We start from the raw sequence: 21,796 nt of genomic DNA on the forward strand, positions 1-21,796 counted from the left end.
CCTGAGCAGCAGGTTAGGGCTATGCGAAGGTCGATCATACCCTTTTGTAGTGGTACGGAAGAATGGAGTAGAGGGCTCATCATGCCAGCCCTAGAAAGAAGCACCCTACGCGAAGGCAGGGATAGAAGGAATCAAATGACATCACAACCATCTCAGGGTGTGGAAACTTGGTTCTAGCATCCCCGCATATTGCTTCGGGTGAGACTTCAATTTGTGCTCTGCGGGCTGATACCGAAAGGTCCAGTAATGTAGGGATTTGTTTGGCTAATTAACATTGAACCTAGGTCAAGCCCCCTCAAGCCAACAGGTCTATTGATGCTCCTTCTAGAGAGGTGAAAACCACCTCAGATGAAGGTGGGGATGTGTACTTGGCTTCTTCAAGTACACATGTAGATCAGGATGCATGGTTAATTGACTCATGTGCATCCTTTCACTTCACTCCCCCTAGAGAGTGGTTCTGCAAGTATGAGAACTATGATGGTGGTGATGTCTTCTTAGGAGATGATAGGAAGGCTACAATCATTGGTCGCGGAAAAGTAAAGTTGAAGTTGCAAGGTGGAAGGTTAGAACACTTCTGGGTGTTCTGCATATTCCTGCATTGGCCAAAAATTTCATTTCTATAAGCAAGTTGGATGATGTAGGTGTAAAAACAGTGTTCGAGAAAGATACCTGCAAGATGGTTTAGGGAGCACTGGTATTGATGCGAGTTTGGATTGGAACTTTGTACAAGCTACAAGATTTTGAGTGATTGGTGCAGTCACCTATTCTTCGTCGCATCTCTTACGGACTTTTTCATACTCCTAAGTATCATGTAGTAATCTTCCTTTGGCGAAGTCCCTTTTTGTAGAGTAGTTTATATTCCCATGCCCACTTTTAGCTGTAGGTGGCACTAAGACTTCATTCCCTTCATTCTTTAGTGTGACAGTCCAGGGACATAATCGTCCCTGTATATTTTTAGTCTACTACCATTTTCTCGTCCTAGAATCATCTGACCATTTAACTTCACGAGATGAACAACACCACCATTTGTAATGTTCTTGACGTTATATGGCCCTAACTAATGCATTTTAAATTTTAGTGGGAACTTCATGAACGTACTATCATATAATAATACAAGATCCCCTTCATGAAATATCTTCTTCTTGATGTGCCATCATGCCAGGATTTCTCCCTTGCTTTCTGTACCTACTGATGGAATCCTTCTATGAATCTGTCTTCTTCTAAAGCTAGTATCTGCGACATTCTCTTTGCATCATGTCGGCGTCTTCCATATTTTTGGCAGCTGCAATTTTCAGACCTGGCACAATGTATTCAATTTTCATAATCACTTCTTGTCCATATACCAACCTGAAAGGTGTCTATGCAGTCAACTTCTTGCATGTCATTTTGTATGCCCACAACACCGCTGGAATCCTCAAGTCCCAGTCATCTCTATTTACATTTCACACCTTGGTCAATGCATTCTCCTGAATCTTATTGAAAGCTTCCACTGTCCCATTTTCTTGAGGATGATATGAAGTTCCATTCACTTAGTGATGTCCTTCTGACTCTTTGATATCAATGTTGTGAGGATATTCATCCTCTTCTGCGGTGAGGTTATGTCATTCCATCATATTTTGGATCTGAGCAACCCAATTAGGTTGTGAGATAACTAGAACTTCATTTTCAAAAATCTTCTTCTTAGCTATATTCAGTGTTGCATCTATATGTGGATAGTCATCTTCAAATTTGAATGTCATCACAAATCCATCCACCATTTCTGCCTAACTAATAGTGCCACGTCGAAGTTTAGTTTCCAAATACCAGTTCTGAGGGATCGTTTACAGGGTATGAATGAAACCATGCACCCATTCTTCTCACATAATTTCTCTCTAAGCTGCCATACAGAGCTGTATATGGTCTCTAGAATCATTCTTCCCATCATACTTGTTTCCGAGCTCTGTTTCTACTTGTCCAAATCTAACCCACATCAACCTTGTACATTTATGCCAATCTCCTATATTCTTCTTATGCATACCCCACCATTTAGAAGGTGTATCTCTCATTGCTTGATCTAATGCTAACAATCTCTGACATTCTGGTACACACCTTTCATAATATTTAAACAAAGTATTTACATCACCCAAACCATCATATAAAGGTAAATCGTGTACCTTAGCTATCATGCAATGCACTACTTTGGTGATCCTTGCACATCGCCTTGTAGACACTTCATTCAATCTATTATGCCAATTCTCCAATTATTCTTCTGAATCTGAGGTACAAGAACTATCTTGCTCCCAAGTCATCTTTCCATCTGCAATGGGATTGATTCATTCTTCTTCCTTTGCTATGATATGATAGATATTATCAACGTCATCCATGTTGTATTCCTTTCTGCCATGCTCTGTATACCTCGCCCCTTTTGATGGATACAATGGAACAATAATCCTCATATTATTGCTTTTGAATACCATTTTCCTTTTCTTAACATTAATTATATCCATGTTGTCAAACACCTAATCCAATCCAAGCAACGCAGGGTAAGGATTGCTATCATCTACTATCTCAATCACTTCAAAGTCATTGGTAGTATGCACTTTGTCGATGTCCACTGTGATGTTAGACAACCTTCCTAGGGGTAAGATTTTATGTTGATTTTCCATCTTTAGTTGAATAGTAGACCATTGCAGCTTCGACATACCCATCGATTACCAAGTTTGCCTTGGCAAGACATTAGCATTAGATCCCAAATCTAAGATAACCTAATCCATGTCATACTCTCCAATCTGCGTTGTAATCCTCATTTCTTTCCATGTTCTCTTCTTATGTCTATGAAAATTATTCACTACATGCATCTCACTCTATGGTATCTCCCTAGAAGCCCAAGAGTCTATCAGTTCTTATAATCCCTCCATAGCCTTCTAATTCCTCAACATCTTCATGTAGGTCTATAGGAAAGACTTCAAAACATTTGGATCCACCTCTTGTGTCGCAACCGATATTATTTTACAATTATCCTTCTCAGTTGGCTACATGGTAAGAGGTCGAGGCCCCATCATCCATAAAGCTTCACCTCACCTCCATGAATGCTTGCTTTTCCTTCAAGATATCAAATACAAGAGCCTTTTTGGTGGTTTTCCTTATCCATGTGGCTTCAGCTTCCTTTTTTCCATTGGCATTATCATTCCTAGTCGCGGTTCTGCTTCTTGTTACAATGTCGATGTGTGGTTGATCTTCTCTTGGCTTAGCGGTAATCATTTGGACATTTTTTGTACGTTGTTGGTTTCTTTTCTCCTACATCTTCATAATCAGGATGGGACATTCTTTTATGATATGATCAAAAGCCTTACAGTAATTGCAGGTTATCGTCAAGTTTTGATAGTCTCTCGCGAAGTGTCCTACCTGTCCACAATTATAGTAGAAAATTTGGCCTCATCCTTGACTAGATCCTCGTCCTCATCCTCATCCTTGAAATCCTCCTCGTCCAGCGTGTTGGCCTTGTTCTTCTTGTGCATGTCCTTCAATTTGTAGTCTATAACTATCAGCAGTGCGCTTCATCATTAAGTCATAACTTTGAATTTTTTTCTCATCATGGCCTACTAATCTACAGAAGTTACAAAACAATTTTTTCGAGGTCTATATATATTTCTGTAATAGATGGAAGTATTTAGAGTGATTTTGACCTTGTGTCCTACAAATTTTGTACCACAGACCCAGATTTACTAGATTAAGATCTCCACTTGCAATATAATCTTTAAATACTGGGCATTGATCCTTATAATGACCTTCTCATTTGCACTTCGTACACCACACTTCTGATCCTGCAATTTCAGGGTCAACGTAGCTAGCTAATTCTATATCTGATGTACTCCTATGTGAGTATCTCCAACCAATAAGTCTTCCAACTTCATCACAATCTCTAATGCTTCATCTTGCGTCCTAATCTTATGTTGTGTAAATGGTAACCTAATATGTGGTAGTAGCGCGACTATGAACCATTCCTTATGTTGCTACGAGGGTATCTCAAAACTCACTTGACCCATCAATACCTCAATCGTTGGTCCAATCCCTACAAAAATTCAGTCAGTGCTTGCTTGATCTCCTTCAACTTTGTGATACATTATGATTTTGATTTTGGATTCTTGAACTCTACTACCAAGGCCTTCTTAATTTCATCAAATGTAGTATTTGGCTTACTTGCAGAGCATTTCATATACCATGTCATAACCCTCTCCCTTAGTGATGTGACAAGCTACACCTTCTTTACATCATCATTATTAATATTTCTTTCCATCCATACTGCATCAGCCTGCGACGATTCCTGTAAGGTTGTTTTTCACAGCCTTACCTCCTGGATTAGCCAGCACTGCTTGTCCCCTGTTGTCTCTTGTCTCTTATCACACTTGTGTTGACTTTATTGGTTAAGGCACTTTCTCCTTGGTCTCATTTATCTAAGTCTTGTGACCTAAATATTTTGAAGGTTTCATCAAGAAATCATTTGCTTGGGTTCCTCGTCCGTCTAAGATTCATCCACAACCATCTGATTGATTTGTTTGAGGTTGTTCTACTGCTTGTCTTTTTTCTGATTGGTTTTTAGTGTTTGGTTATTGAACCAGTTTCTTAAATTGATTTGATTTCCACACTATCAAACATAGATTACATTTGTTTGGATCAGTCGAGCTTGCACTTTCTTGTTTGCCATTAAATTCCAAAACTCAAAATATTGCATTCATACAGCATATGAAAGTGAAAGCACGTTTGCATTACTGAATTTTTCATGATTGAGAAATTAGAAGCAAATTTCAAATCTTTCATTAGTAGTTACGGGATAAGTGCATTGATGCATTGTGTTTCCTAGTGATTGAATTGCTTGCATGCACTGTTGTTCTCACATTTGCTTGTCGTGGTTTGCGTTCGCTTGGAAATTAACTCCTTACCCTCATTTAAGTAGTTGTTCATCGAAAGAAATGGTGTTTTACTCATTGTAGTTGCATCCTAGAAATTGTTGAAATACATTCGGTAGGGCCTGAAAACTGAAACTTAATCCAATATTAACTCTTAAAATGCATTGGAACATAATGCACATTTATCTAGAGGTCTAGGCTCTAGATGTACTCCGGTGTCATTAAACCTAGTCACTATTGTTTTCGCTAAGGTTGGGTGATTCCTCCTTTTGTGATTCAATAGCCACTAGTACAGATTTGTGCTCCCCGTACAGTCAAGTATATATCGGGAGAGCCCACTAGGTTATCATCCTATTATCCATAGGAAGCCGAGTCTGTCACCTTACAAATCGTAACGCACCGAACACAGCATTCGGGAAGGTTGACTGTCGTATAGAAAGTCCTTGGTCATTTTTCTTTCCTTTGATCACCAAGGTGTATATGCAGTTTTGTGATTTGTCTGGTAAACCCCTTGTCTAGTACTCCAGAGCATTCACTTTCATTCTTTTTTGACTCCCTAAAAGTAAAAGGATCATCTGAGCACTTTTCCTTTCATGCTTATTAAACTTCGAAAGCGATAAAGTCACCTTTTCCTCCTTTTCTCGACTCTTAAAAAATGAAAAGGCCCAGTTTTGTTTCAATGTCGTAAAATTTAACTGCCCATGAAATCTTCCTGGTTACAGTTAGAGCTCCTTTCAAGGTCGATCCCATGGCAACCTTTCCAGAGTCCACCAATCAAGGTCTTCCCCCAGATGGGAATCCTGGTCTTTTTCCTTCTTTTGGGAATGTTGGTGCTCCGTATATGTCAACGTTGTCTTTGCTTGGGTTAACCATTGGTTTGCCCGTTTGGTTGTTTTCAACCTCGGTGGTCCTGAGCGTCATGCCTCCTATTCCATCGTCTCCCTTGTTTGAATCATGACACAATGATTCTAGGGTTGAACCTCCACCTTCTTCCCCTGTTTCTTCACCCTCCTCTCCTACTTCGCCTAGTGAAAGTTCCAAATCCAATAACCAGGAGGCTAAGAAGAAGAAGAGGAAGACGAAGAAGAAGAAGTTAGATAAGCGAGAGGCCACCCGTGTAACTATTTCTCCGAGTACATCTTAGGTCGGAAAACCTTCTGCTCCTCCGCAGACGGTTAAATTTCCTTGTAAGTTGTGCAAGGGTGACCATCTTCTTCGTGATTGTCCTAGTATTCCTAGGATCTTAGACATATGGTCTCACGATCTGGCTCATCCCTCATCGTCCTCTGCAACTCATGTCGATGTTACACCCTCAATTGGCAGTGGTAAGAACAAAGGGAAGATTAGATTCCCCTGTAGGCTATGTGAAGGCAACCATCTCCTTCACCTTTGTCCTCTCATGGATAAAGCCCGTGTTGGAAAGTCTTACAGCTCCTTCACCCCAACTTCTAGTTGGTTATCAGAGGCTCTCTTTGGACCCTCTCTCAGTTGACAAAGAGATTGACTTGGATTCATCTCTTGCCCATCCTGCTCTTCCTGAGCCTGACTGTGTTATGTCTATTTCCGACCAACCATCGATCGAAAAGAGTGTCAACTTGGTTTCTTCACCAGTTGTTCACTCTGTTCCAGAAGAGCATCATGATCATATTGCTCATGTTCTTCTCATCTCATCAGATTCTCCTAAGCCCAATAATGACCCTTCTATCCCAACTAATCAAGAGAGTCCTTCTTCGATTCCTGTAGAGCATGGGGGCAATCATATGATACCCCCACCGAGTAGTTCAATCGTTTCCTTCGACTGGAGTCAATTGCCTGCGTTCTTCCTTCCATCTTATGTGCCTTTCCAAATCACCGTGCACACCTATAATAAGGTAGTACATGGCACTCTCTTGGATGAAGGTGCGTCTGTTAGCCTCATGCCTTCCACTACTTGGCAAGATTTGGGCTCCCCACAGCTCATGCCGGTCACATAGAATCTGTTGGATTTCGACGGAGGAACTAGTCAACCTTTGGGGATCCTTTTGAAGTTCCTGGTTACTTTGGGAGACAAAACTATCTATATAGAAGTGATGGTCGTCCAAGGTACAATGGATTTCAGTCTTCTCCTTGGCCTTGACTATAGTTATGTCATGGGGGCTCTTGTTTCTTCACTTTTCTGTGTGGTTTGTTTTCCACATGACGGAAGAATTGTGACTATAGATCAATTGCCATTCTTTGGTCATCCAGTCCCTCCTGTGCATCCATCATCCCCTAGTGGTTCTTGTTTTCCGGCAGTACCTTCCCTGCCACAAGTCAATTATGTGGCTACCCGTTCCGTCTTCACCTCTATTGATGATCATGCAGAAGGTCTCATACATCATGTACTGAGGGTATTGGAACCCGATCTATCATTGGTGCCCAATGACATGTGTTTCTCCCAGAGCATGGTTCTTCCTTCTAATGAAGACCTCTTGGGAGTCATGTTCTTGTATGGCCCATGAACAAGGGTCTGAGGATAGTTTGTTTCTGTGTCAACCTTGCTAAAAAATGAAACAAAGGGTGATGAGCATAGTTTTTGTCTTGTGTCAAGCTCTTTAAAAAATGAAACAAGGGTCTGAGGACAGTTCGTGATTTTGTGTCAACCTCGTTTCAAAAATGAAACAACTCCCTGTTGTCAATCGAGTCTTTGATTGAGATCTCGTCAGCTCCCAGTCAAGTCTTTCCTCGATCTCATCATTGAACCTTCATTACATCCACCTCGTTGAATGCAATGAAGCTTGGGGGGCATGTACCTCGATTGGATTATTGCGTTGGGCATGCGAACCTTATTCAAGCATAGTTTTTCATTTCAAGCTTGTGTAAATAATGAAACCGAATCCAAGCATACTTCTCTATGGTTCGAGCTTGTGTAAGAACGAACTCGTCCGCCGATGTACCCCTTTTGGTTTGGTGCGTTAAGTGATTTCCTTATTATTGTGTCCTTTGTATTTTATGCAGATGTTATGAATATTAGCTGACGCATTAAGTAAATTATGTATTAAGTGGACATTTGCACAAATTATAAATCATAAGCAAACATTCAGACAGAACAAGCAGAGACCATAAAACATAAATAGATGCATATTGTGTGTTGCGCGCCGAGGTGCTCAAAAAATAATGTATAGGTCCAAAAAATAATGTATATGTTCAAGTTACAATATGAGACACATGTCTCTCAAAACACCAGAAAAGGAAACCTAGGAGACTACTGTGGGTTCTGTTCTCTATAGCTGACCACTACCCGAACTACTCGTCTGAGTAGTCTATGAATCCTGTTCGACACACTTGTAGTGTGTCGTTGGTACTGTCGCAGGATCTCCTCAAACCACCTGTAATCAGGAATTCCCTCAGTCAAGCCCTCCAAGTTCCGGGCTATCTCCTCCTCCACACCTCCACCTGGAGGTGGCAAGGAAAGCTCTCTATTCTCCCTCCGAGCTGTAGGAGCAAGACCCACTAGTCTCTCAGGTCCAACATCTGCAAAATTGAACATAATTATTAGGGAATATACGTTTAAAATCCAAAAACAATATAAAACTACAATATAAAAGTTTGGCGGTCAACCCAAGTATGTTACCTCTCCCATCCCACTGCTCTCCAGGCGGAAGTAGCATGTTTGGGTCTCCCCTAAAATCTATCCCTGCGTAAGGCCAATCCTCAACCACCACCTGCTGACGATGTAGCCACTCCATGAAGTCAGGGCCCCATGATACTGGCTGGCCACTGCCTCCTCGTGGCATCACATGGGCACGCTGAGTGATCCAGATCTCTCATGGTCCAAGCCACCCTACGCACATGTCTTGTAACTGAAGTATGGGTACCCGCTCTAGCATGAGCGATATTAGAATCAACTCGTACCCGAACTTCTTTGTCTCGCCTCTTTGGCATTTAGTCAGCTGCCTCTTCATATTCAGAGACACTACCTCTGCCCAGTCAAACATGGTTGGGTCGAGGCAATCCAAAGCCACCGCAATTGTGTTTTAGTTGCCTCATGTTGAGCCTAAGAACCAGCTGCTTTCATGATCGTGAACAACAATACACGCAGTGACAGATCGTTCACTATTGGAATCTTTAACTTACTTCTAGTCGATGATTTTCGTGCCCTTAGACACGCTCATGCAATCAGCATGTCTAGGGACTCTCCGATGACGGGCACACTGCCCATGTGGGGTCTCTCCCCTCGTCATGATAAACCAATAAGAAAATATATGTCTGTGGAGTCAAACTCAACCTCCTGCCCTCGGATGATGAATTTACCCTCTGTCGGGTTCCATGATCGAATTAAGAATTCTAGAAGGTCTAATTGTGCTCTTAATAGCGGCATTGGGAATAATTTGAGCAGTCTGCAGTTCTAGAGGAGCTGCAAGCATTGAGGATCAGTTGCCTCTCTCTCGTCATTGACATCATGTGTGCATTCTTACCACGAAAATGCCTTTTTGTACCCTGCACATATAAACATTCTCTTATTAGAAATTGTTTGATCCATTTTTATATGCCAAAATGGTGTAAAAAATAAATTTTGGTGTTTTCCACGCTCGTCGCTACTGCTTCTAAAACAGTAGTGACGGTCTTATTAGAATAGTTCACAATTTCTCGGATCGTCATAGGGGTACATCACTCTCCTCTGACGATGCCAATTTTGGCCATTGGAAATTCGCGGTCGTCGCAACCCTGAGGGGAGAAGCTGCGACGACCAAGGTGAATTTTTGAAACAAAAAATTCTTCCCAAACTCTGCCAAAACATTAAACTTATGGTTAAAATGCACTCAAAACACAAAGTCAAAGGCAGAATACTTACTTGGAGAAAGTTTGGAACGAGATTAATCACCACAGCTCTGGAAATCGACACCCAATTTCGCAAGGTACGTGTTGTTTCGAAGTTTTACCACAATTAAAAATAAAACAAAATGAATTATGTTTTTACCATATGCCTAGTTATAGGCCTTTTTTTGAAATTTAGGGCTTTAACTATAGTTTTTTGGGTTTTTACTATAGTTTTTAGGGTTTTGGCTATGGTTTTAGGGTTTTTGACTTAGGTTTTCAAACATTAATTATGTATCCTTATGGAATGGGTCTTATGCTTGGGTTTCTCTGTGTAGGAACAGGTGTGTTAGATACGGGTACTGGTCAACACATTCTTGGTAACTACCGTGAAAATTTCTTACGAGTCCTCTTTAAGCTCTTTTTTGACTCATAAAAGATGAAAATATTGCCGAGTACTTTCCCCTTTTTGACTCATTAAAGAGAATAAAAACGAAGGTCTGCTTTCAACTCTTTTCCAACCGTTTAAAAACAAAAAGATGGCCGAGCTCTTGTCATTTCGAGCTCGTTCTTTGTTATGAAACGTCGTGCTCCAGTAAGTTTTCTACTTTTTCGGATTAGAAACACTATTTATGAAAAGTACTTCTTGACCGAAATGGTTAAGCGGTTCTCTCGAGTATTGTTTTCTACTTTTTCGGGCTCGAGAGACACAAACTTACGAAAAGGGCCCACCTAGAGTTTTCTTTTCCATGTCTTTTTCAAACTCTCTAAACATGAAAAAGACTCCGAGTTTTACCTATGTCAAACTCGTTAAACCCTGACGATATTGGACTCGTCACCATGATGAGACCCGAGCTTCTCCTCCCTAGAGCTCGTTAAAATTTCACTATGTTGGATTTTTCCGAAGGATGAACTTATATTGCAAGCATATGCTATCCCCTTCAAGCTTGTTTTTTCAAAAATAATTGGGGTACTCCCCAGCAATGGTGGGGGAAAATTTTCGAAATATTCCATTGGTTACCTACGGCAGCTAGTCACTCTTGAACATCAACACTTCGCCTCTCGCCAGGTTTGGGATATCCTCACATCGTCATTTGCCTTCCAGGGTTTGGGTTTGTAATTTTGCCTCATTCCATTTGATCCTTGTCATCTCCACTAGACCTTTGATCCCTTGGTACCAAAATGCTACCGCATTCTAGAGTTGTGTCACCAATATGTTCAAGAGTTTCATCCTTCTATAGTTTGCACCCTTACACCCTCCTTTGATTCTCTATCTCGTTCATCTTCATCTTGTTCCTTGTCTCGTGTCATTGATGTGGGAAACATTATGGCCCTCCTGCGACAAGTCACTTCCTGTCGACATCAACTCATTATCCAGGAAGTTGATCTAGAGATTCCTTTCGGGTACCTTGGAGCTTGCATGCCTCAATGGCAAGTTCTTCACACTCGATGACAGGCTTGCATTATTGGTCTTTGATCGAGTGATTCCACAAGTGTTCGACTCCAGAGCATTCTTCACACTTTGTGGATTGTACTGATGGTACTTTGAGAATCATTGACATTAATGGTGGTTTCTCTCATGCTTGTTAATGGTTCACATCATTGGCTGGTAATCAAGCGATTTTCTAGTATGCTTGACTTCAGCACATCTACTCGCATCTTAGAAATTGTACTATGATCGGTTGGGATTCAAGACCCCCAACTAACATTACATAAGTTCAGGTTGCATGGATTGGTTCATGATTGCATACATGACTCTTTGATTAGATGGCTATGACCACGTCTGAGTCTTTCTAGATGGTTGCGACCATACCTCTATTTTTATATATGGTCTTATCGACTAGATGGTTGCGTCCATACCACAGACCAATTCTATCTGTCTTTTGGATGGTTGCACCCATGCCTAGACTACATGTATTCCTTTCACTGTCAGAGATATCAGTTGTACTTGCGCCTGCAGGTTCTCAAAGATGGTGTTCTAGTTCGGTTATGGTTTCGTAAAGCATTTCACCCCTCCCACTCTCTCACTGACCCTGTATCCCCTGATCTCGGGTAAAGTCAGTCCCTGAGCGACATCTTCTCTGTGTCATACCTCAAACAAATGTGTCCACATCTTCCCCATAATTTAAGAAGATTAATAAATTCTCTTTAATCCTGAAGATTGACCCTTTTTACCCATGTTTCAAGGTTGTCGCAAGTAAACCTCATTCTGCTTGCGACGATTTTCTGTAATGAATTAGAACGTCGCGATGTCGTCGCAGGGTACATCTGTTCCCTACGATGGTCGGATTTTAGGGCTTGTCGCAAGTACTCAATATCTTTCTTGTGATGATAGATCTGAATGCACTGTTGCCCCGTGACGTCATCTCTGAGTGCTAGTGGTTGACTCGCAACGATCCAGATATGGCGAATTAGTTCAAATAGAATGCTTCTGGGTGGTTCTGGAATTGGTTGTTGGGTCAAGGAAGTTCATCTTTCCTCCTTTGTGATGGTGGTTCCTCCTTTTGAGAAACCTCCCTTGAGGATAAACCCCCTCTCCCTCATTTATGGAGGCTCCTCCTCTTATAAGCATTCCCCATTGCTATGATTAACTAGTTTTGGTTTTGAGCAAATTAGCTAGCTTTGTGTGTGATTGATAGTTTGCAGTGTGAATTATTGACAATCTAGCAATTGGTTGTGGATTGCCTTGGCCTTGTACTAGTGCTTTTGAGTGGGAGAGAGAGTTATCAACCTCTTGGGAGACCCTTTTGAGAGTGAATGCTTGAAGAAACATACTGGTTGGACCCTTCAAGGAAGCTTGCGACGTCAAGGCTTGGTTGTAAGCTTTGCTTTTATTCATTTTAATACAAACAATGGTGATTTCCTATGTCATGTGTAAAATATACTTGATAGCTTATGATTCCTTGACTTTGTAAGTGAATAGATCATTGTTGTGCTTATTATGTGTTATGTTGTTCTCTTGTGTTGTTTCAGGTGAATCGCGCATCGAGGAGAAGTAAAGGATAGCTGAAGCGGTACAATGAAAGCTCCATCGAACATCGGTTTGAGGTAGGCTCTTTCAACAATGACTGTTTAAGGAAATTAGTTTTTGTTTTCTCTTGCTGTGACTATACCCACTCTAGGGCTAGAGGGGTTGCCTCTATCCGTAGAGGGAACATTACCTACTTCACAAGGGCTGGTGTTTTCTCAGGATCTGCACCTTTCCTTCTCTTAATCTCAATCATTTTTTGGTTGTACACTTCCTGTGTGAGCAATTCTCCATTTCTTCCCCACCAGTTAGGTAATCCAGATTCTAGAAGCTGAGTGAACTTGTCATCAAAGCTTGACACCTCTTTCTATAGCTTTGTCAGACTTTGTTCTGCCTTCCTTCGAGATAACCTTAGAAATCTCTGCTACTATTTCCATCATATCCAATATGTCAAGTGGCCTTAACTGCCCAATTGTTCTTTCAGTCAAAAACTGAATGTACTTCTTAGCATACTAGGAGTTAGTAATATTGACTTGTTTGTCATTTTGGAGGGATGGGGAATATTCATTGCAGAGTTTCTTTTGATCATGGATCAAGGCTATATGCTCCCAGTTGTAGTTAACCTCCTAGATGATCTTATCCCACACCACTTCCTTGGCTTCTATAAGGGCCAGATTTCCTTTTAGTCTAGTCTCCAACTCCCTGTTCTCTTGAGTCACACTTTGTAAGTCTCTTGTGAGTTTATTGATGTTTTCATTAGCCGCTTGGAGTCATTTCTTTTTTCTAGGTCATCTGGATTTTAGCTACATCCAACTCCCTTTCAACTTTCATCAACTCGTCCTCTAAAAGTTTAAGCTTTGTTAATGCCTTAGTAAGGCGATCGGTGAGCTTTTGAGAATCATCAAGGATGAGTACAGCACAAACATGAGAATTGATCCAATTCTGTAAATTTGCCATTATCCATTCCAGGGCAGCAACTCTCTCTCTATCTACTTTCATTCAGTTCCTGCATTACCACCTCCTTTTCCTTTTCACTTTGGATTAACTCAGGGGTTTGAATATGCTCACCTCCAAGGATCTTTAGCTATCGTCTCAACCCTAAATTCTCCCTCTTGGTTTCCTTTAGTACTACTGCGTCATCTTCAGGATCCAGTCCCATTTTCATGATCAATTCTTTATAATATTCCTTTTGTTTAAAAAGAGCATGGGACTTGACCTTCTCAACCTTTACATTCTCGATGATTTTGCCTATATAGACTTGAGCCCGATCAATAGTCATCTAGTTCTTATGGATGTCATTGTATAACATTTCTTCCACCTACTTGTGTAGGTTGACTTTGTCTGCCAGAGGGACATTGGTCAAATCCAGAGACACATCCAAATCCTGAAACTGGGAACCGAAGGTAGGGTTTGGACAAATGGGTGTTTCAACCTAATTTTCATCTCTTCTATCTCTAGATCCATTGCAGCTAATATCCGAGTGTGCTGAGGGGTGATTCTTGAGGCCATTTCTTGAAGTAACTTCTCCTTTGCTCTCATGTTTCTTACTTGGATGTTCCTGCACTATGACCAACCTATTCCTGCTCCATAACAACTTTCCTCAGGCTCTCGGATGACTACCTCAGTCGAGGATGTTGATGAGGCCACTGGAGGTATTTCCAAATTAACATGAAAGCCTGGGTTCTCAAACACTTGCTTTTGGAGTTGGATGCTTGGTTCTTCCTCTTCCTCTTCCTGTTCTTGTTCCTTCCCTTGACTTCTGGCCCTTTTATGAGCCAATCCTTCTTCCATGTCAGCTGTCCCTGAAGTGTCAACAACCCTTTTTTGTGTCTTGTCTATGCTGACTGGGGACTCGGTCTCCATGTCTATATTAAGAGGCCAAGAATCAAAGTTAGCTTTCCATTCGACCTCGGGCTTAGGATCATGCACATAAGTTGAGGCTTTAATCTTTTCCCTTCTCCGAGCAAGGAGACCTCGGGGATCGTAATGCCAAATTTGTCCTTTCTCGAATTCCATGGCTTTAAGCATGGCCTCAACTATCTTGAAGGCTTTCCTGGTGTTTATCACAAAAGGACCTACCAGCTGTCCCATTTTAAAGATGTAACCTTTCTTGGCCGGTACAAAGTGAAGCAGGTCAACACTGAGGATTTTCCTGATGAACTCAAGGGTGAATACCTTCAATGGGAGAAACACTGGAAAATGATAAGGAAGAAGTTCACACCCTTAAACCCGAATCTTTGTATAGTGCTCATACAGGTACCAATCTCCAATGGAAACTTTCTCATGGAGTTGGAGGAGTTCCTTTTTCTCAGGGAAGATTCTAGGGGGGGACTCCATGAATGATTTGGTAGGCAATAGCCATGAAGGATGAGAGGAATTGGGAATATCCTCCCAAACCAAGCCTCTTTGTTATAGAGACATTCCAATCAAAGAATGAATTTCTCTCTTTACCCGGGGTAAACACATCCGGGTGAAGACATTGGAATTCTTCAATATGGGTATAGAGAAACAAGTAAAATAACAATGAGTAGTAACGAAAGTAAGATGAGACTCTGAGATAGTTGAATTGGAAGCAAATGGAGGCCAAGAGGTATTCTAGTATTTTTAACTGGCATCCAAGTTGCTCCATCTTATGCAAATACCTGAGAGTCACCCTGCTTAATAGCAGGGTGGTGTATCCACCCAAAAGACCAACGATAGCGGCTAAGACTGGTTGAACAATGATTTAATGGGAGCTGAATGTCTGGAGGCAGGGTTTTGGCCGTGGGATCGAGAATTTTCTCTAGGAAGGATTGCTGCTCTTTCGCTAGGAGTGCCGTAAAATGCCCATCTAGGGTTGAATCAGCAAAGGTGCACATAGAGGGAGATGAGGGGAAATTTAGAGCTCTTTGAATTAAAAGAGGGGTTATCTCAAGGAATACCATTCCTAAAGGAGAAACAAAATGGTTCTTTTCACTTTGGTAAGAATCCGCCAAGCAAGTTGAGAATTAAGGGAGGTGATGAACTAGGGCCAATTTGATAGTATAACCCATAATCCACAACCCTAAACGGGTCCTCGTTCCTCACATAGTCTGAGAATATCTCATAAAAGAGGTTAGCAAGAGAAAAGGGATAGACAGGGTTAATAATATGGACTTCAGTGTCCGTTAAAAGACTGGCACCGATGTTTTTGACCTCATGAGTGTTGGGGGTTATAGGCGCCGCGTGCTTCATCCCTTCGAATAAAACAAAATCAAGCAAACAAGGAGGTTGGTGTTTCAGGTTAACTAGAGCCCGCATGGGAATGAAAGTGACTTGGATCCTGCGCTGTTGTCCAGGCGAGAGGTTCTTTGACTGGGCTGAATAATCGCTATTGGGTGAAAGCTTTAGGGCCTTAGGTATTTTATTGCAAAGACAAGGAAATTTTCCTAGGTGGCAGGAGATGAAGGCATGAGGGGAAGGCACGTGGCAGTTTCTGGTTGGTTCGAGAGGGAAATGGACGAACTCATACAACAAGCGAGCAATTTTACCTTTCACTGCTTACTCATACTTTAAAATCATACCTGATACCTGTATCATTAAGTAACAAATGGGAGGAGATCACCTGTCGGGTGGTCCCTACCTATTATGGTAGAGCATAACATAGAGTGGAGGAAGCCTTTCTCATGAGCTGGAACAGATCTTGGTCGTTCATCGGGCACTGACTATTCAATTTGGGGGCCTGTGTCAGTCTTAACCTGCTTGTACTTGCATTATCGGGGTTGTGGTTAGATGTCAACGAGTTCAGATTGTGGGAGGAACCCTGGCCCTTAGTTGTACAGTCTATAAGCCATGACCCATCTTTGACCATAGGTCTGAACCTTAGCTCATCACCCAAATCAAGTTCTTTGAACTCTCCCCATGCGGACACATTACACTTAACCTCTGTAGGTTAAAGTTTTCGTATAAACCTTGTTTGCCACCTTCTGCGAACAACATATCATCTCTTCTCTATAAAAAGGCCTTAGTGCGAGATGGTGATAACATGATCCATCATGGACGATCTGTCGCAAATTTGCACCATACACTTGGCAGATGATCCAGGGCTTACACGACGATGTGGAATCACCTACACCATCATCCTAGCCCTTGTGGGTGATCTACAAGCATCTTCGATTTGTTTGGAGACCCATGAGGACACTTGTATGCCCCCACATTTCATTTGGAGCACCATAAGTTATTACTAGGGGCCAACCCCTTGGCCATTGCTTTTAAGGGCCCTATTCTTCATTGTGGCACCCATGGACATCATTATGTCTCTTAGAGGGCCCAATGACATGCATATATTATTATTTCACCTCTTGATAGGGTTACTCCTTCATTTATGAGTTAGTTTGGTGAGTCTGTCACTAAAAGTTGAATTATTAAAGCATTATTTTATTTTTGGGGCTTATCTAGGCCAAGGAGGCTAATTAAAACTCCTAATTTGTGTATAAATATAAGTGAGACGAGTTCATTTTCTCATCATCACTTTGGATTGGATCTCTTCTCTCTCTTGAGAATTTCACACTTTTTCTAGAGGATGAATTGGAGCTTTATGGATGAATTTTGATGTGTCGATATTGGTCTATCTTCTCTCAGAGCTTCTCTCTTGTCAATTGTAAATGGTTGAATATATTTAGTTACATGTAAGTACATGATTTTAATGATATTCTAGTTTACTTTGTCGTATATATTGGACTGGGATTTTGTTGTTCTAAGGCTCATTGCTACATGTATTTACTACTTAAAAGTGTGGAATTTTTTTCTCTATTATAGAATCTCTCAATGTATGGGGCATGTAATATGAATGAAATCTTCTAGTGGTAATTATATCAAATAATTTGACCTTGATAAGCCATTTCCATTGCGCATCAAAGTATAAAATTTGTAAGATCGCTTCTCCTTGACCTAGAAGGCTAACGAAGTGGTCTTGAGGCCTCCTTGACTTGAAATCAAGAAATGTTACTCATATTCATCATAGACTCTAGTCCCCCAAAGACTAAGGCACTGATATACCAAAATGTGGTCACCAAAAATCACATTCTTTCACCTTCTTCCAGGTCTAGCCAAGTTGGGGCACCTAGGGCATCAATTTCCTAAAAAGCTAGCCCTCCAAAAATTATGATATTCTAGGGTCTCCTACACTTGTGTTTCCTCAAGGGCTCCTCCAATTTTGAAGCCATTTCGATGGTGGGGTTGGGAGAAAAGCTAAGCCCTAGCTTCAGGATCAAACTTTGCCTTAACATCGCCAACGCTAGTACCTCATAGGATCAAATCAACACCTTCAAGTCAAAATTATTTCTTTGATCCTTTCCCCACCTTGCCTTGGGTAAGAACATAATTGGTTACTATACTCGTTCCCCTATCCCAGACCGGGTCCACTTTGTCCCATATGGTCCAATTCCTTTGAAAAGACAATTCTTCAAGAACCATCCGGGGTACCAATTACAAAATTATTTTAGGGATTGGGAAGTTCCTTCATAAGCCATATCCCATAAACCTAACCCTTGAATCCTCCTTTCCTTTCCTTATAAGACATTGTACTTTGCTTTGAAAGCAAGCAAGCCTTATCCTTCTAACTCTTTTGGGAAATGGATTGTTTGGATCACTCCACATCATTTCTTTGACTTATCCTTCATTGATGACTCCATAATATATCGGGTCTCTTCCCATCATTGAAAGTACATAAATAGAAGGGAGCCTTAACTCGGGTGACCATGGGCTAAGTCTCCATTTGTTGCCCTTGGCCTAGCATTTGCCCTTTAAGGATCCCCTTTTGGTCCCTTGCTAGTTTGAGCGGTAAACATTTTGGTGTCGTTGTCAAGGATACAAAATGTTTGGTTACTCATACGACATATTGACATAACATTATTGGCAACTCCCTTGGAAGAACAAAGCCCTAGTTCTTCATTGAACTTCAAAGTCAATGCTTGTAGGGTGAAGGAAGCATTTCTTAAGGAAATTTCATTCACCATGGCGACTTCCATGTCATTAAGGACCCAACAGCATGTTTACCACATATATTTCCATCGTAGATATGACAGGGACCCCAATATATCCTTCATCGAAATTCATGAAGAATATGCCAATGTTCGATGGGGATCCACATTCCGCAGCCAACCACGTGGTAAGGTTCATAAGGTATCTTTCAAAGCAAAACATAACTCAACCTTGTGACCAAATGGAATTGTTTGTCCTATCCATTTGCCCCAAGTATCAATTGGTTTGAGTCATGTAAACCTAAAAGCATTCCTTCTCTTCCAATGTTGACTACGCAATTCTTGTTGCATGAAGGGTTGAGTTTCCAATCTCATGAAGACAAATCCCAAATGTTAGATATGGCCCTTCGGGAGGAGGAAGTTATTGAATATGGTTTTATGCTTGAGGAAGAGCCTTTTATTGATGCATACTTTAATGATGATGCCAAAGTAGGGACTCATGAATTGGAAAGCATGTCCTCTAAAGATAATGAGGAAGATGTCAACCCCGAGAGCGCTCAGACATTGCAACAATGGATGGTGGAATATGAAAAGTCTTGCAGGAAACTGAGCGCCACATATAACTCCCGAGAAATTTTCTCCTACTATTGTGAGCAATCGGAAAGGCTCCATAACATGAAGAGTGAATACAAAGAGAGTCCTACTGATGACCTTCTTCTTGAGGCATTTTACCAAAATCATGTAGTAAATACCTTGGAGATCATTCTTCGGGAATGGATGAAGGAGGAAAAGTCCTCTCTATCTAAAGAAGAGAATGAATATATAGTGAAGATTGGGAGGATTCTGAGGAAGATCATAACAATCAAATAAACGAAGAATCTACGAGTGACTTTTGGGTTGTTGATTGGGGAATTGGGTATGATTATAGAAATGAAGACCTCGTGCTTTCTCAAGTCCATAAGAATGAACTCAGAGAAGAAGAAAATGCTCCACCCCTTCTGAATAACAATGTTGGTCCTTATGAATCCCTTCCTAGTGATTGGAGAGGTCTCTTCTTTATGTTCCAGGAAGAGCCTTCCAAGATTGTGGGAAATTCTGATGACTCTAGTATAGAAGTAATTGAGGAAGATGCTTCCTTAGGCCATGCCCCCAATAAAGGGTTTTTCTTCATGTTTGAGTGTTTCTCGCTTGTGATGGAAATAGAGGTTTGTGATGATGATCATTCCCCTAGTATTGATGAAGAGGTTCTTGCCCCCACAAAGAACTAGGAATCATGGTTTTTCCCCAAATATGATGATGAGTCCATTTCCTGTTTTCCTAATGACCAAAATAATATCATCCTAAATATGTTCGAGACGTTCAATCCTTCTTATCTAAAGGGTGATAGGTCTGAGATAGCTCTTCATCAAAGATTCATGTACTTGATCATTGACGTTTCAATCTCCTTGTTAGAAGACAAAATTCAATCTTCTCGATTGATGTCTTTCCCTTATTCTAGGGTTCCTCTCTATATGATATGGGTCTCCTGTTTTCTCACCTCCCGCACCCGTAACTCCTCATATATTTCATGGATCATTGCAAATTTCACCTAAATATCCTAAAAGGCAAACTAGCATGAAGAAATGACAACTTTCACTTTCGATCAGAACCTATCTATTGGAGGGAAGAGACAAAGAATATGCAACAAACAATAACTTAGTAAAATTCCCTAAAAATAACATTTCCAATTCATATTTACTCAAAATACCCTAGATGCCAATGCAAGAAGATTTTTCTTTTCAATTTCCTCTTAATTTTCAAAATGAGAGAAAACTAAGATGCATGTCTAATCATTGATAAAAACAAAAATCTTCAGAACGATGACTAGAACACCAATTATTTCAAGCACTCAATGACTAAACAAATCAATTTTATAATGACCTAATGACAAGAACAAAGGAAAATCTAAAAAAAATCTCATCAAAGGCAATCGAAACCATAAGCAAACCATATGGAGGCTTCTGAGAAACACTAAGACACAGAGAGCAAACCAAAACAAGGCAAATTTTGGCATGAAACAGGGGCCAACACAGGTGCTAAAGGGACATCAATTCTTTGCAAAGCAGGCATAAAGAGGGTTGGGGTGCAATGCAACGTAGGTGCAAGGAAATCTCAAGTGCACTGCAACGCACTGTCTCCAGAACAAGGGGTGCGTTGATCAAGGAATCTCAAGTTTCGACACAAAAATGCAATGGAATCTCAATGGAAAGTCTTCCTATGTTTTATCGGGTTGAGTGAAACTATAAATATCAAAACAAGAGGCAAAATATACACAAAGAGAAAGAAAAAATCACTAAGGGATTGAATTGGTACCCCAGTATGGTTTCCAATTTGTTATACGAAATCTATGACTACAAACATAAGTATCTTCCCTAGGCCTGGTGGACTGACGTAAAACAACAAAAATTAAAGGGCACAATGTCTTCCTTAAAAGTAATTGAATGATGGGATGAAGCTTACCTACAATCTATTACAAGCTTCGCTCCTTCCTCAGCTTGTACGCTCCAATCGCTATAATTAGAACCCGTACAATAAAAAAAGACAAGCCAAAGATCTACGACATCTATATAGGAAAACAATCTACTCTTTGTATTAATAGAAATGGAGAGAGTTACAACAAAATATAGGAGTTGATCTTGTAGAATAGCTCCCCAAGTTGAGTTATCCTTTCCTTGCCACAAAGTATGCCTCCATGTCACCCTAATGCATGGAATAATAACTCTCAAAGCAATAGCATGAGGGTAGAATCAATGTCCAAAAGCCAACCCCTTGCCCATGGATGGTTGTAAATATATATATGTGAGAGTTAGTTCATGAATTCTTATCCATTTACTAATCTAGGCTTGAGATCTAAAAGTGATGGGAGGATGAGCTCAAGAGATAAGATGGTGATTTCTCCAAGGTGGAATCAGACAGGATTCAAATGTTTATCCAAGGTAAATGGGTGAAACAACCTCATGAAGCTTCTGAAAGAGAAAGCTTCAGATTACTTTAATTTTTCCTGAATTTCTAGAATCAGTGCACCCCCAAGATAGAGCAACCTATTAGTGATCATCACAAGTGCAGATAGGGTCACCCTGGTAGTCAACGCTAGTCACCAAAGGAATAGGGTACGTTGGGCCTTAAAAGCTTGGGAATTAAGTAGTTAAGAGCAGAAACTCAGGGATTCAACAGAGTCACACTTAGGG

This window comes from Pinus tabuliformis, chromosome X (genome assembly GCF_031772625.1).
Source record: "Pinus tabuliformis cultivar Carrire ecotype Pingquan chromosome X, CPIR1, whole genome shotgun sequence".
Lineage (NCBI taxonomy): Eukaryota > Viridiplantae > Streptophyta > Pinopsida > Pinales > Pinaceae > Pinus > Pinus tabuliformis.